The sequence below is a fragment of the Schistocerca serialis genome, chromosome 2 (genome assembly GCF_023864345.2).
Source record: "Schistocerca serialis cubense isolate TAMUIC-IGC-003099 chromosome 2, iqSchSeri2.2, whole genome shotgun sequence".
Lineage (NCBI taxonomy): Eukaryota > Metazoa > Arthropoda > Insecta > Orthoptera > Acrididae > Schistocerca > Schistocerca serialis.
The window spans coordinates 434,270,647-434,285,928 of NC_064639.1; the positions used below are offsets into that span (position 1 = coordinate 434,270,647).

The 15,282-nt window shown below is 48.3% G+C and overlaps 1 protein-coding gene and 1 pseudogene across 1 annotated transcript in view; both read right to left on the reverse strand.

The window, feature by feature from the left end:
- Positions 1 to 15,282, reverse strand: part of LOC126456039 (espin-like) — a 448,202-nt gene that overhangs the window by 288,234 nt on the left and 144,686 nt on the right. The gene's annotated exons all lie outside the window — the stretch shown is intronic.
- Positions 3,677 to 3,794, reverse strand: LOC126458911 (5S ribosomal RNA; annotated as a pseudogene).

The following is a 15,282-nucleotide window of genomic DNA, read 5'->3' on the forward strand; positions in this document are numbered from 1 at the left end:
ACAAGGAGTCCGCAGAAATCCGTTCCCCGCGCAGCTCGACAACTCAACAAGCCCCCCGATGTACTTCTGACACGTGTTGCGTCGACGTTTACACATGACACCATACACATTCAGCTACTGCAAGTTCTTCGTGAAGGTGTCAAACAATAAAGTGTGCAGTTCCGTAATTTCATTCTTGTCAAGATGGAGGATGACGGATTTATTCCACGCTTGGTGTCTAGTGACGAGTCAACATTCCATTTAAATGGAAAGGTCAACCGTCATAATGTGAGAATACGGAGTACAGAACAACCACGTGAAGTTGTACAAAATGAGAGGGACTCTCCAACATTTAATGTGTTTTGAGCAGTTTCACGGGAAAAGGTGTATGGTCCATTTTTCTTTCCCGAGAATACTGTTACAGGAAGCACATATCTCGATTTGCTTGAGAATTCTCTTTTCTCACAGTCGGAGACTGATTCGCACGACTTCATTTACCAACGGGATGGGGCACTTCCACACTGGCATCTGGAAGTCCAGGAATTTTTAAATGAAAGGATTACTGAACGAAGGATCGGTGGCACTGGACTACATGATTCAACCTTACATTACTGGCCTCCAAGGTCACCAGACCTGACTGTATGTGATTATTTCTTCTCGGGGCGTATAAAAGACTCTGTTCGTGTGTCACCGTTACCAACAACAATGAATGAACTGAGACATATGATATAAGCAGCTGTGGAAGCTTTAACTCAAAACATGTTCGCTGCAGTGTGGGAACAATTTGAATACCGCGTTGACATATGCCGAGCATCTCAGTGAGGGCATATTAAACACCTATAAAAATGTATGAAAAAAAACTTTTTGAGTTTCCTGTTCATCAGAAAACAAAATTCATTGTATATATTTCTTAGCTTCAGAAATAGAGACGTGCCGCATCGGATGATTCTTTCTGATACACCCCGAATAATGTTACTCATTTGGTGCAACTGTGACTGTGTGGTGTACTACGAACTGTTTATCCGAGATATAACCACCACTGCTGGCATTTATTGTTGACAACTGAGACGTCTTGCAGACGCTTTCCAAGAACAACGACCAGAAAGACTGTGTGAAATAATGCTATTCCATGATAACTAACGCCCGCATTCTGCTAGACTGACAGAAAACATTACACAGGAGTTGGGTTGGAAAATCGTTCCGCACCCACGTTATTCATCTGTTTTTGCGCCCTCAGATTTTCACCATTTTCGCTCTGTATCGAACAGCTTTCAAGGAACTTCCTTTCCAGATGAAAATACGCTCTGAAAATGGCACGACGAGTCCTCCGCCTCAAAACCAAGTGATTTCTACAGTCGCGGAATCGTGAAGTTACCCCAGCATTGGCAGACTTGTAAATAGCCAAGAAGGATATATTATCGACGACTGAAGTGGTGTTATGTGTAGCGGTTCTTAAATTTGTGGAAAATCGCTATGAACTTATGCACCAACCGAACATTTTGCGCTACGACAACGCCTCAGATTGCGTCTCTGAATGCCGTCTCATCATTCCGCCATCGCTCCGACTCCACATCCTCCAGCTACTTCTTCCCCCTCAGACAGATGTTACGCGAACGTTTAGAAAACGTTCTCACAATTGCATATGAGATTCGCTCTAGAAGCAGACAGATAGGCTACACAAATTTCGTCCCGGGTAGTGAATAACACTAATGCCCATAGACGACGCGTATGGAGACATTGCCCAGTGACATGTGCCGCTCCTGTGGCGCCTGCTCCCGAAACCAGGCGGCCACAGTACAACGTTTCTCTCCACGGTCACACTCAGACCGCCCACGGGAGAGAGTACACACTTCAGGGACCTATGTGGCTGCCGGTGATACGCGCTCTCTCCAACTTCTCCTTTGTGGCAAGGATGTCATGAACGACCACTCATGCTACTGTCCATGTACTCTGTACACTCTTTTCAATCGAAGGACCGTCACACACACACACACACACACACAGTTTTCCTGATTCTCCAAAGGCACTGAGCACCTGACTACTGCCCCGTTCCACCTCCCACCAACGCAGAAGCCGAGTGGATTTCAGGACGAAAATGGTTCAAATGGCTCTGAGCACTATGGGACTCAACTGCTGAGGTCATTAGTCCCCTAGAACTTAGAACTAGTTAAACCTAACTAACCTAAGGACATTACAAACATCCATGCCCGAGGCAGGATTCGAACCTGCGACCGTAGCGGTCTTGCCGTTCCAGACTGCAGCGCCTTTAATCGCACGGCCACTTCGGCCGGCTGGATTTCAGGACGTTTAAAGCTCAGATACGTGAGGTTTTGCTGATGACGTCGACGGAGGAAGCGCTCCGCAGCTTCCTCGCCACGTACGGATCCAATCCCGTCAACGGCACCAGTCCGGCCAAAATATCGCACGAATGCATACGTCGAAACCTGCTCGACCTTTTGTGCCCGTGTCCAACTTAAGCATAGATACAGTTATACGTAGGGTGCCTGTGTCTAGGCGTTCGCATTCTAATGGCACCAAGGGGTCGACATAGGCCACAGGGGCCGTCAGGTGTTCGGCGTTGCAGACGGTCACGAGATCGTGGTCCGCCACCGAAACCAGCGCTCCCGCCCCTACTACCGCCTCCTATCCGAGCGCCTGATATCACGACAACCACGCAACGTGCCGAGAATCACAATCCTGGGCCGCCCACTGACCTGTTCAAAGTGAGCAGAATAGACCACTATGTGGCAGCCGATGCATACCGAATCACTCCCAGTGCCCAACCCTCCCCTAGCTCCTGTTGTACTGGCGTAGCACCCTGCCTGTGACACGCTGCCAACTCAAACGCCCCCGTGTGGCCGCGCCGGGCCCTCTGAGTTTGCCAGTCCAACTAGACCATACTGCTCGACTCTTTGGCGGGGACCTAAGGACACACCTCCCACCCTCGCACACCGGAAACAGCATGAACACGTCCATTATCGAACCTACGTACCGATTACGCGATGGAGGAATGCAGAATCCCCGCCTGCAGCGGGCATCGGTAGTGACTCAGAGATGCTGCATCTCGCTATTACAACAGGCGCCGTGTTTTTATAAAACAGAGCCGGAGTTGCGGTAGTACCTAGCTTGCGCTAGTGTGTGATGGAGACACTAAAAATTTATAATGTCATCTCTCTTGGACGCCTATGTACTACGTATGACAATTTTGTAAAGCCTGCGTGTTATAGGCAACTATTAATATCACCATTGTCTGCTTTGATGTTGTAACCTGTATGTGTCCTAATATCCGATAATGGCGGCTTTAGTTTCGCCGAAACCGGTAATCATGGAATAAAAAGAATTCCTGCGATCTTGGCTACCAGTTTATTGTTTTACAACCATCTAGATCGCTCCCACATGAGCACAATGTATGAAGAAAAAATCACATCATAATGAAAGAGACTTCTTTGCTTTTGCCGGAATGTGGCAACATACATCTTTAAACTAAACTCCGACCGAACAGGCCTTGGAAGGCCCAACGGTACCGACCGGTCGCAGTGTCATCCTCAGCCCACAGGTGTCACTGAATGTGGATATGGAAGGGCATGTGGTCAGCACGCCGCTCTCCCGGCCGTATGTCAGTTTAAGAGACCGGAGCCGCTACTTCTTGATCAAGTTGCTCCTCAGTTTGCCTCACAAGGGCTGATTGCATCCCGCTTGCCAACAGCGCGCGGCAGACTGGATGGTCACCCATCCAAGTGCTAGCCCAGCCCAACAGCGTTTAACTTCGGTGATCTGACGGGAACCGGTGTTCCCACTGCGGCAAGACCGCTGGCAACATATATCTTTACTTTCGCTAAAATCACGGAATACGTGGGTAAAGAAATATGTCACTTGACATTCACTTTCATCTGCATATTTACATAAGTTCCGTGACAGCAAATCGTGAAAAATGCACTAGCTGTTTCTAAATTCATCGACTACAGTAAAAAAATAAGCGTAGCCCTTTATATTTAATGATTTCTCAGGGGAAAACGGAAGGAAAGAATCATAAGCAAATTGAAAGTGGCGGGGGGACAAAGGAAAGGAAAGTTACTAGTGATGTCGGCTGTATCGGACTTGACGCAGTCAGCGGCAGCGAGTGAAAATGTGCGCTGGACTGGAATTCGAACCCGAGAACTCCGGTTTACTAGGCAGTTGTGCTAACCAACACGCCACCAGAACACAAGTGTTCAGTGCACCTCCGTGAACTATCTCGGCAGGGCCCCCAGTTGACCCCACACTTCCATCTAGCGCCACCTATCCGTAATACCCTTCTACGTCCCCCATGCTCGCGGACATGTACGAAAGACCAGACACCACACATTCATACAATTGATTTGCCTTGATGGGAAACGAATCCGTCTTCTTCAGTGCGGATGCACGATCACGTCTGACCTGCGAGAATCCCAAAGTAGTGAGCATGGAGGACAAGGGCAGGGATAGAGGATACTTGGCGCTTCGTGGAAATGTGGGTCGGCCGAGAGGCGTGCAGAGACAGTCCGTGCAGGGGCGATAAACACTGTGTTTAGGTGGCGCAGTGCTTAACACAACTGCCGACTAAGCAGGAAATCCTGTGCTCGAATCCTGGTCCAGCACACATCTTTACTCGTCGCCGCTGATCCCGCGTTAGGTCCCGAAGCAGCGGACATCAACAGTCCCTTTCCTTTCCCTTCTCCCCCTCCACCTTCAGTTTACAGACAATGTGCCACAGCTGTGGGTTCCGGGTGGTGTGTGTTCTTTCGGACATGATCAAAAAAACATACACCACGCATTCGTATCAAGGAAGGAAAGAAGTTAATTTAACGTCCCGTCGAGTATGATGTCATTAGCGGCGGAGCACTTGTCATTTTCAAAGGAATCATCCTGGAACTTAATCGTTTTGGAGAAAGGCCGGAGGAATATAATAGTATACAAGTGAACCCACTTACCAGTACGTACAGGAATTTTCATAGACTTAGAATAGGCTGCGCTATTTTCTTGCTTAGTGTCCAACCACTATAGCAAAACAAGGTATCACATGTATTCCTCGTTCCTCCGTATTAGGAAAGTAGAGCAATCAAGGTAGCCCTCCTTCTTGTGTAAGAGCCACAGTCGACTGTCCAGCGAAATGTGGAAAGTTGCCGGCCGAAGTGGCCGAGCGGTTCTAGGCGCTACAGTCTGGAACCGCGCTACCACTACGGTCGCAGGTTCGAATCCTGCCTCGGGCATGGATGTGTGTGATGTCCTTAGGTTAGTTAGGTTTAAGTAGTTCTAAGTTCTAGGGGACTGATGACCTCAGCAGTTGAGTCCCATAGTGCTCAGAGCCATTTTGTGGAAAGTTGTTTTTAACATACCTCTGTCTCGCTTAAGTAAAATCGGGAACTTTGGATCGATGTTAATTCCAAGTACAGTTTCGGTTCACAGCCGATGAATATTTCGTAAGTGCTCCTGGAGTACCATGGTCATTTTCCCCTATACGAATCCAACAAACAGGAGTACCAGGTGCAGTAACCGCTTATATATAAGGTAAAACTGGTCTCAACAGAGTAAATTTCGGAAGCTGTTCAGGGACACTGAAAATTGTTTATCACAATTATAAAAAATGGACGCCGTTTTTGTGTGAATAGGGTACCGATCAAATACTTTCAATCGAGAACGATGTTACCAGTCAGAGATAAACCTGTATTCAGCATTACGTGACGCCGGCCGAAGTGGCCGTGCGGTTAAAGGCGCTGCAGTCTGGAACCGCAAGACCGCTACGGTCGCAGGTTCGAATCCTGCCTCGGGCATGGATGTGTGTGATGTCCTTAGGTTAGTTAGGTTTAACTAGTTCTAAGTTCTAGGGGACTAATGACCTCAGCAGTTGAGTCCCATAGTGCTCAGAGCCATTTGAACTATTTTGCCGGCCGCGGTGGTCTAGCGGTTCTAGGCGCGCAGTCCGGAACCGCGCGACTGCTACGGTCGCAGGTTCGAATCCTGCCTCGGGCATGGATGTGTGTGATGTCCTTAGGTTAGTTAGGTTTAAGTAGTTCTAAGTTCTAGGGGACTGATGACCACAGATGTTAAGTCCCATAGTGCTCAGAGCCATTACGTGACGAATCATGGTCTCTTTTGGTTTTTCGATGCAGTTCCTGGTTTATCTCCGATGGTTCCTCCCCAAGGTGGGAAACAAACTCAGTGACTAACTTTGCACAGTGTGTTAAATAAAATGTGGAATATTTTGAGAGTTGGTAATAACCATGAAAACAAGAAAAACATGGGCTCTAAAATGCACATCTTAAGAGTTATGAGCAATTGCTTATTTCGGTAATGTGAAACATAGCTCTTGTACGGAAAGCTCCCTCCTTTCCATATCTTTGGAGGAGGCAGTATGGACCAAAGAAAGACAAAAAGGTACAGCAATCATGTCTCTAAAATGCATAATTGAAGAGCTACAAGCACTTTTTCATCTTTGCTGTCATCGCAGTATCTAAGATGAACAAGTGCTCATGGCTCTACAGATATGCATTTTAGAGCCCGTGTTTATTGATGTTTCTTTCTTGTTTTGATTGTTACTATCACCTCTCAGAATGTCTGATACTTTTTTAAAAACCGCATATAACGACAACGACATCTCAGTGCAGAAGTTTTAAACTGATAGACTGCGTTTGTCGCTGACAGAACAGACTGAACACAATGTCTACTTGTTTGGTCTGAGCGCTGTTGCATTACACTCTATAGACGTTTTCACTGTTGTGGAGGTGTTTTCAAAGGATTAAAAGTATCTGGAGCAATAAACCAAACAATCATGACATTTTTACTCAGAAACGATCCAACGGAGATCACGGTTACCTTATAAAATCATATTTAGAAAATATTCCTGAACAAAATATGAGATTTTGTCGGTGGAGTACGGGTTCACCGTGTACATGGTAAAGTCTAAACAGTACAGCTAAACTGAGGGTGGGTTGAACGCTTTTTGATGCTCAATGACCTTCCTCGTCACCACCGCGAAGCATTATCATCAGTTTAGACGAGAGCCCCCTGTGATAATGAGTCGTCTTGGTCCTGCTGATTGGGCTCCCCAATGCGGACTATCAAGAACACTGTTAATCCGAGCCGGCCGCTGTGGCCGAGCGGTCCATGGCGCTTCGGTCCGGAACCACGCGGCTGCTACGGCCCCAGCTTCGAATCGTGCCTCGGGCATGGATGTTTGTGACGTCCTTCGGTTAGTTACGTTTAAGTAGTTGTAAGTCTAGGGGACTGATGACCTCAGATGTTCAGTCTCATACTGCTTAGAGCCATTTCAATTTTGTTAATCTGAACAAGCAGTTTCTCTGCAGTCCTCCTGAGAAATAACCTGTTCGAGACAAATTCACTGAAAAGCGGAATAAGGACATTCATGATAGCAATTAGCACCGCTATGGGTCGACTATGGTAAGTGTAAATTCAAGGACAGACCTAGGACTGCAGGCACAAAGGGTCGGGCTCCTATCTCCGCTATGGTTCCTTCCAGAAGATTGTGGCCGATATCATTTCTTCCCCAACCCGAACTTATGCTCCGTCTGCAGTACCTAGTCAACGATAGCACTTTAAACCCTAATCATTCTCCTTGTATCTATTTTACTTGGTCATTTCACATGATTTTCACCACAGTCTTCTCTTGTGCCACGAAAATGTCGAAGTGCAGTGTGGCTCGGATTTCAAATTAAACGGTATATATTATATAAATTGAAGTTTGACAGCTGCATCGGGAGAGAAAGTGTGTATCGGATCAGGACCCGAACCCAGGACCTCCTGCTTACTAGGCAGTTGCGTTAAACGCTGCGCCACCTCGACGCAATGTTAATCGGAAATGCGTAGATTATCTCGGCACGCTCCTCAGACAACCCATATTCCTACCTAGCGCCACTACTTATTCGCGGTCCCCGTCCATGTCTTCTGTGCTCGCTAATTTTAGATCCTTGCTGGAGGTCGAACGTAAATGTGCATCTGTACTGACGGTTTTGGATTCATAGCCCATCGAGCCGAATTAGTTATATGAAACGTGGTGTCCGTTCTTTCCGAAAGAACAGACGCCGTGCGTTCATGTAGACTAGGGGTAACTATAAACTAGGTGAACGGATTGAGAAGTCTGAGAAGGGCACAGGCATATAACGTTCGATACGACCACTCATAACGCACCATGGTTGACGACTGCTTTACTTGTGAATACGTTGCGCGCCTGCTGGGGACAGCGGGCCTGAACCTGAGAGCAGCTGCAAATCAGGAGGGCAGCTGAAGGCGTCCCGGTGCGAGGTAACTGTACCATTGCGCAAGGACGGCCCTCGGAGCGCCCTGGACCATGAAGCCGCCGAGTGTCTGCTAACGGCGCAGCACACCGTAAACACAGTGGCTGCGTCGTAGCACTGCGCATGCGCGGAGCGGGACATACCAGCCGATAATTTTTTTGGCCCAAGGTACTCTCGGTAGGCACGATCTGGCGCTACAGTAGAGACACGTTTCTCGAGCCTATAACACGCATTTATCTACCGAACGAGGAACGTGTAAACAGAGAGCCTGCTCAGGTGAGCCTAGGTACATGATGAGTATACACACCGATCAACAAGAACATTGTGACCACCAACCCACCATCGAAGTAAACCCGGCCAGGCGATAGCAGCGTCACTTGGCGGAGGAATGACTGCTAGTCAGACACTCGCACTGCTCAATTAGCATCAGTGAGCGTGCTGTCCATGTGTAGAATGGGGAAGGCGCGCAGTCTATCGAAGTTTGACCGAGGGGAGATTTTCATGACTCTGAGGTACGGCAGAGGCGTTTGGGAAACTGCACGACTTGTCTGGGTGTTGAGTGTCTTCAACACGCTACGAAACCATGGTGAAACAACGTCCAGATGACGTGGGGTTGGGTGGCTAACACTGATTACAGGTGTCGGATGTTCTAGGCTGGACAGGCTCGTAAAACAGGACAGGCGGCGAACTGTGGTGGAACTAACATCAGACTTTAATGATGGGCGTAGTACAAGCGTGTTTGAACTCTCAGTGCACCGAAAACTCCTACGATGGGCCTCCACAGCCGACGACCCATGCATGTGCCAATGTTAATTCCAAGACATCGGCAACTACGACTGAAATGGCCACGTGACCATCGGCACTGGACGCTGGCGCACTGGCAGAGCGTTCCATTGTCTGATAAATCCCAATACCATCTACTTCATGAAGATGGGAGGGCGCGAATCCGTCGTCTTCCAGGGGAACACTACGGTCGCAGGTTCGAATCCTGCCTCGGGCATGGATGTTTGTGATGTCCTTAGGTTAGTTAGGTTTAAGTAGTTCTAAGATCTAGGCGACTGATGACCTCAGATGTTAAGCCCCATAGTGCTCAGAGCCATTTTTGAACCAGGGGAATAACACCTTGACATCTGTATTGTGGGACTGAGACAAACTGGCGGCAGCTCCATTATGCTCTGGGCAACATTCACGTGGGAATTCATGGGTGCTGCGGAGCTCGTGCAAGACACCATGGCGGCCAAGGGGTATCGTACAGCCCTTTCGTGACGTTTACGTTTCCCGACAGCAGTGGCGTCTTTCAACAAGATAATGTGCCATGTCACAAGGCCAGGAGTGTGGTGGAGTGGTTCATGGAAACAATGGAGAATTCCAATTGATGTGCTGGCCGCCCAATTCGCCAGATCTGTGAATCCGATCGCACATACCTGAGATGTGATTGAACGTGGCGTAGAGCTCATCGCCTCCCTCACCAGAATCTGCGGGAACGGGAATTAGGTGACTTAAGTGTGCAGATGTGGTTCCAACTCCCTCCAGCGACCTACCAAGGCTTCATTGCTTCCATGCCACGACGCGGTGCCGCTATTAGCCTTGACAAAGGTGAACATACCGGCTATTAGGTAGGTGGTCAGTGCACTTACACTCCAAACTTTCCAAGGCGTGTTATATCCCGCTTCTGCTACGTGATGTGAGCATCCTGTCCTCCAGATTTAAGAGCTCCGGATTACTTCCTCCAGAGTTATGTCATAGCCAGGGTCTACGACTGTCGCATTCAGATAACTGACGAACTTAAAATTTCCGTTCGTCGTGAAACGAACGCCATTCCGCAGGATCTTCTCTTATTAAGTTTCATTATGAAAGCCTTGCCTGTTCGCTTTCAGCTGTGCATCCAAGGAAAAGGGGGGCATTTGGACGAAGTTATTATCAAGATTTAGTGAGGTCTGCTGATACGTGTTACATATTGAATTGGCAATTTATTAAAGTATTACTTGGATTAATCATAGAAAGTTGGCAAATGCAATACACACCACATTCTGCTAATTGTCTACCGGTCACCGCGTTTACGATTCATATATAAAGGGAATTCGACGTCTTGTTTTCGCAGCTGCAGATTAAAAGTGTCAGGTAGGTGATGTGCGAACTGCGACTCGATAGCACAAACGTAGCATGATAATCATAAGTATGCGACTGTATTCGAAAAGGCGAGATTTGGAGGGGTTGGACAAAAATATGAAAACACCGCAAGGATGCATGCTTGGACATAAATGCAGTGCTAGCCAAGCCTACGGATTGCACTGTTACAGCTGAACACAAACGGCAACTATGGTTGGTTTTTCCGTAACCAAGGCAGCCGCAGTGTTTGGTGCTTCAAGACGCACTGTATCGCAGATTTCTACTGCACACAGGAAAATAGGAAAAACACCATCCGCTAAGTCACAACGTGGTCGAAAATGTGTATTAAGTGATCGTCATAGACGATGACTGAAGAGGACTGTGACGAAAACTAAGACGACAACAGCTGGAAAAGTTGCTGCAGAACTGAATGTCACTCTCGAGAACCCAGTCAGCAACAAAACAACGCAAAGGGAGCTCCTTACGCTGGGAAATGGAGGGCGAGCTGGAATTCCAAGCCAACCGATGTAGACGAGCGGTTCTAGGCGCTTCAGTCCGGAACCGAGCCTGCTACGGTCGCATGTTCGAATTCTGCCTCGGGCATGGATATGTGTGAAGTCCTTAGGTTAGTTAGGTTTAAGTAGTTCCAAGTCTAGGGCACTGATGACCTCAGATGTTGAGTCCCATAGTGCTTAGAGCCATCTGAATCTGGAATTCCAAAAACACTCATCAGTGACGCAGACACCCGTAAGAGAAAAAAGTGGTGACGGAGCCATAAATCCAGGGCTATGGAGCTATAGAAGGAAGTCATTTGTTGTCTGTTTCACGCTGTTTCCAACTCTTAACCAACTTAACGTCGCAAGAGTGAAAGATGAAGGGGTTTCGGTGATCATTTGCGCAGTCATATCGTGGTATTCCACGGACCCAATTGTTACTTTGCAAGGTCGCATTACTGCCAAGCATTATGTGGCAATTTTAGCTGATCAGGTCCCACCATGGTACCGTGTTTGTTCCCCAATGGTGATACTGTTTTCCAAGAAAACAGTGCTCCTGTTCGCACAGATCCTGTCATCCAGGACTTATTCTGTGAGCGCTAGGATGGACTGTTGCGTCTCCCCTTGCCACCACATTCACCAGATCTCAATCTTGTTGAGATTTTGCAGTCTACTTTGGAGAGAAGGATATGTGATCACTGTGCACCTCCATCATTATTACAATGAAATGAACACCGTTAGCTGCTTACAGGCATTGACATACGTCAACGGGGACAGATGAAAATGTGTGCCCCGACCGGGACTCGAACCCGGGATCTCCTGTTTACATGGCACACGCTCTATCCATCTGAGCCACCGAGGACACAGATGATAGCGCGACTGCAGGGATTCATCTCTGGCACGCCTCCCGCGGAACTCACATTCTCAACGTATTGTCCCGCACTACATTCGTAGTGCCCCTTCCCATTATACTCATTACTCGCGACGCGTTGCCGATTCCCGTAAGAGAAGAAGATGGTCAAGTGGCCGGTGAGCCTTAACTATATATACATACTAAGATGGTATCTGTTCTTTCGGACATGTCCGAGGCGTGCCAGAGATAAATCCCTGCAGTCGCGCTCTCTTCTGTGTCCTCGGTGGCTCAGATGGATAGAGCGTCTGCCATGTAAGCAGGAGATCCCGGGTTCGAGTCCCGGTAGGGGCACACATTTTCATCTGTCCCCGTTGACGTATGTCAACGCCTGTAAACAGCTAAGGGTGTTCATTTCATTGTAATTTCATTCTAACGAGCTGCATGGTCACCGATGGTATCTGTTCTTTCGGATATGTAACTAACTTAGTATGTATCCATCATTATTGCTTGAGTTTGCCTCGATTTTGTGGAAGTATGGTGTAAGGTTACCTTGAAAACAATACAGAACCTGTATCTATCCATTCTGGTGCGGCTGGAAGCTATTTTGAATGCAATTAGTCTTCCTACATCATGTGCTGGGCCTCTGGTGTTTCCGTATTTTTGTCCCCCCCCCCCCCCCCCCCTTACACGTTCCGCAGAAGTAGAGAGCGCGCGTTGTTTATTTCCGTGTTAGGCTTAGGATGAACAGTGTGTAGTTGCGATGACGGACGCACGGCGACAGTAAGTGAGGAGCGCGCAGAGGAGCTGGGGACGGCGGGAGTCGTGCTCAGGCAGCGAGGCGGGCTGGGAACGGGACGGCCGGTGTGCCGCTCGGCAGCTGTTGGCACAGATTTCTCCGCGGAAAGTCACCGCCGGCGCCGCCTCCGTCTCCAGCTGCCGCTGCCGCTGACTCCTCTGCTGGTATATATCCGCTCGCAGCTCTGACGGTTCGCACGGGACCAGGGCGCTGTCCACACTGCACGCTTCCATCGCACTCATGTTTTCAGTATTCCTGCAGTGGTCTTCCTAGTGCAAGGGCTTCGACTCAGTTGTTACTTCATGAAAAAGTCTTGACCGCGCCATCGAATCGGACCTATACAGGGTGTCTCAGACCCTTTGGGTCAAATTGAAACAGGTGATAATAGGTTCACAACCGATTATAATGAAATAGGAAACCAATGGTCGGAAATGCATTTTTATTCTGGGCATAAGCAGCTTACACTGCATAACAAACAACATAGCTCAGAGAAACTGTTCAAAGTGACGATCGCCAGTCTCAGTACATGCACGGCAACGGCGCACGAAGTTCTGCCGCACCTTCTCAAAGATTTCTGGTGTCTGTTGTTCAGGAGACGGGCAGGTTGACCCCGAGAAAACAGGTTTCATTCATTTTTGCGGGGTCTTCGTACGCCAACCTCTTGACGTAACCCCTGAGGATAAAGTCCGGCGTTCGTACTAGCCATGTGCAGGACCTCCCCTTCCAGTCCAAAGATAAGGGTACGTGTTGTTCAGGTGCTCGTGGACATTAACATCGAAGTGGGCTGTCGCATCTTAGCGTTAAAACCACGTCCTTTCGCTGACAGCAAGGGTTACAGTCTCCAAGAAATGTGGCTGCACATCTCGCATGGACACCATGTGACGTGGACCAGATTGGCAGGCGGCAAATAAGGTCCTATTAGGTGATCTTGCAGAATGTCCGCTCATACACTGACAAAGAATCGTCGTTGGCTACCACCGATATGGGTGGAATAAGGATTGTCCTCACTTCAGACATGGCTGTTGCAGCTGCTGAAAACATTATCATGGGTGAATGAGGCCTCATCCGTGAACAACACAAACCATCGCATGCGGTGAATAATCCATTGACAGAAGTGAACGTAGGGCTCAAAATCCGTCGCTCCCCGGCCTTGCATGCATTCTTTATGATAATAGTGTAATGCCTGTTCTACCAGTATTCTCCACGCTGTATCCTTCCGTTTCACGGGCAAGTTGATTGGTGCTTTTTGCTGGCTGGTCAGCTACACGATCTAACACCATCTCCTCAAAGTCTGCTGTCTTTTGCGAGAACCTGGACCGGTTCTCTGTGCCGTAAATGATCCCGTCTCTCGTAAAGTGGTACCCTCGGAGATAAATGTCTTTCTTTTACGATGACGCCTGTCGGGAAATAGTTATCTGTACATTCGTGATGCTTTACGGGCACTTCATTTTGCCTCACCGTACATTAAATACATGACTGCCAACTCTCGTGGTGAGTAACGTTCAATCTTTGAAATATGCGTCTTGCACTGTACACAGTAACACATCTCACCATGGACACATCACGAGCTGTCTGATGCAATGGACAACTGACATCAGGGATAGTGGGGCTCGAGCGGCACAGATTAAAGCGCCGGTACGATCATCACACGATACATGTGCTGTGAGCTAAGTTGTATACATTCTGTCCTTTTAGTGGTCAGGGGTGTACACTGTTAATCTCCCGCTACCTGTTCCAGTCTACCAAAGACACTCGTGATGTTTTTGAGTGTCCGGTGGAATTGCATGCAGCGGAACTGCCTGAGGCAGAGGTGCATGTGCCATTGCAATACGTGTACTGAGACAGACGGTCACATTGAACAATTACTGTAAGCTACGTTGTTATGCGGTATGCGCAGTGCGTGTCCATAGCAAAATAAATACGCATTTTCGACCATTGGTTCCTTATCTCAATGTAATCGTTTGTAGACCCACTATCACTCATTTCAATTTGATCCAAAAGGTCTGAGACATCCTGTATAGTATGACACTTGGTGTAGAACGTTGGCGGGTGGGCGAAGGTTTGGAGGCAGTGGAGGTGTCCTGTCGTGTCTTGAACGTTGTGATAGTCCAAGGCACAATTCACAGTAGAAGAGACCGCCATTCCTGTGTTCCAGGCAGAAGGGCGATATTCAGGTGGTTAAGACAATGGCGTGAGACGGGATCGATAACCAATGTGAAACATAAGGGACCTTAGGTTATCGATCCCGTCTCACGCCATTGCCTTAACCATAAGGGACCTGTCCGCCCCCGGTAGCTGAGTGGTCAGCGCGACGGAATGTCAATCTTAAGTGCTCGGGTTCGATTCCCGTCTGGGTCGCAGATTTTCTCCGCTCAGGGGCTGGGTGTTGTGTTGTCCTAATCATCATCATTTCATCCCCATCGACGCTCGCCGAAGTGGCGTCAAATAGAAAGACTTGCACCCAGCGAACGGTCTACGCGACGGGAGGCCCTAGTCACATGACATTTGCATAAGGGACCTGAAATCGCAGATCGAACGCCGGAAAATATCCGACGAGTTCGTGCAGATCTGCAACGGAGCCCACAGTGATGTGTCCGTCGATCTTCTAGAAAGTCAAAAATCCCTCGCACATCTTTGCTGAGGATTATGAAACAGAATTCGAAGTTTCATACTTGTGGCTCATCATTTACGGCCGGCAGACAGAGCGAGTAGGCACAATTTCTGCACAACGTTACTGAACATAAATGTGCAGTATGACACAATTCTGACAAAATCTTGTGA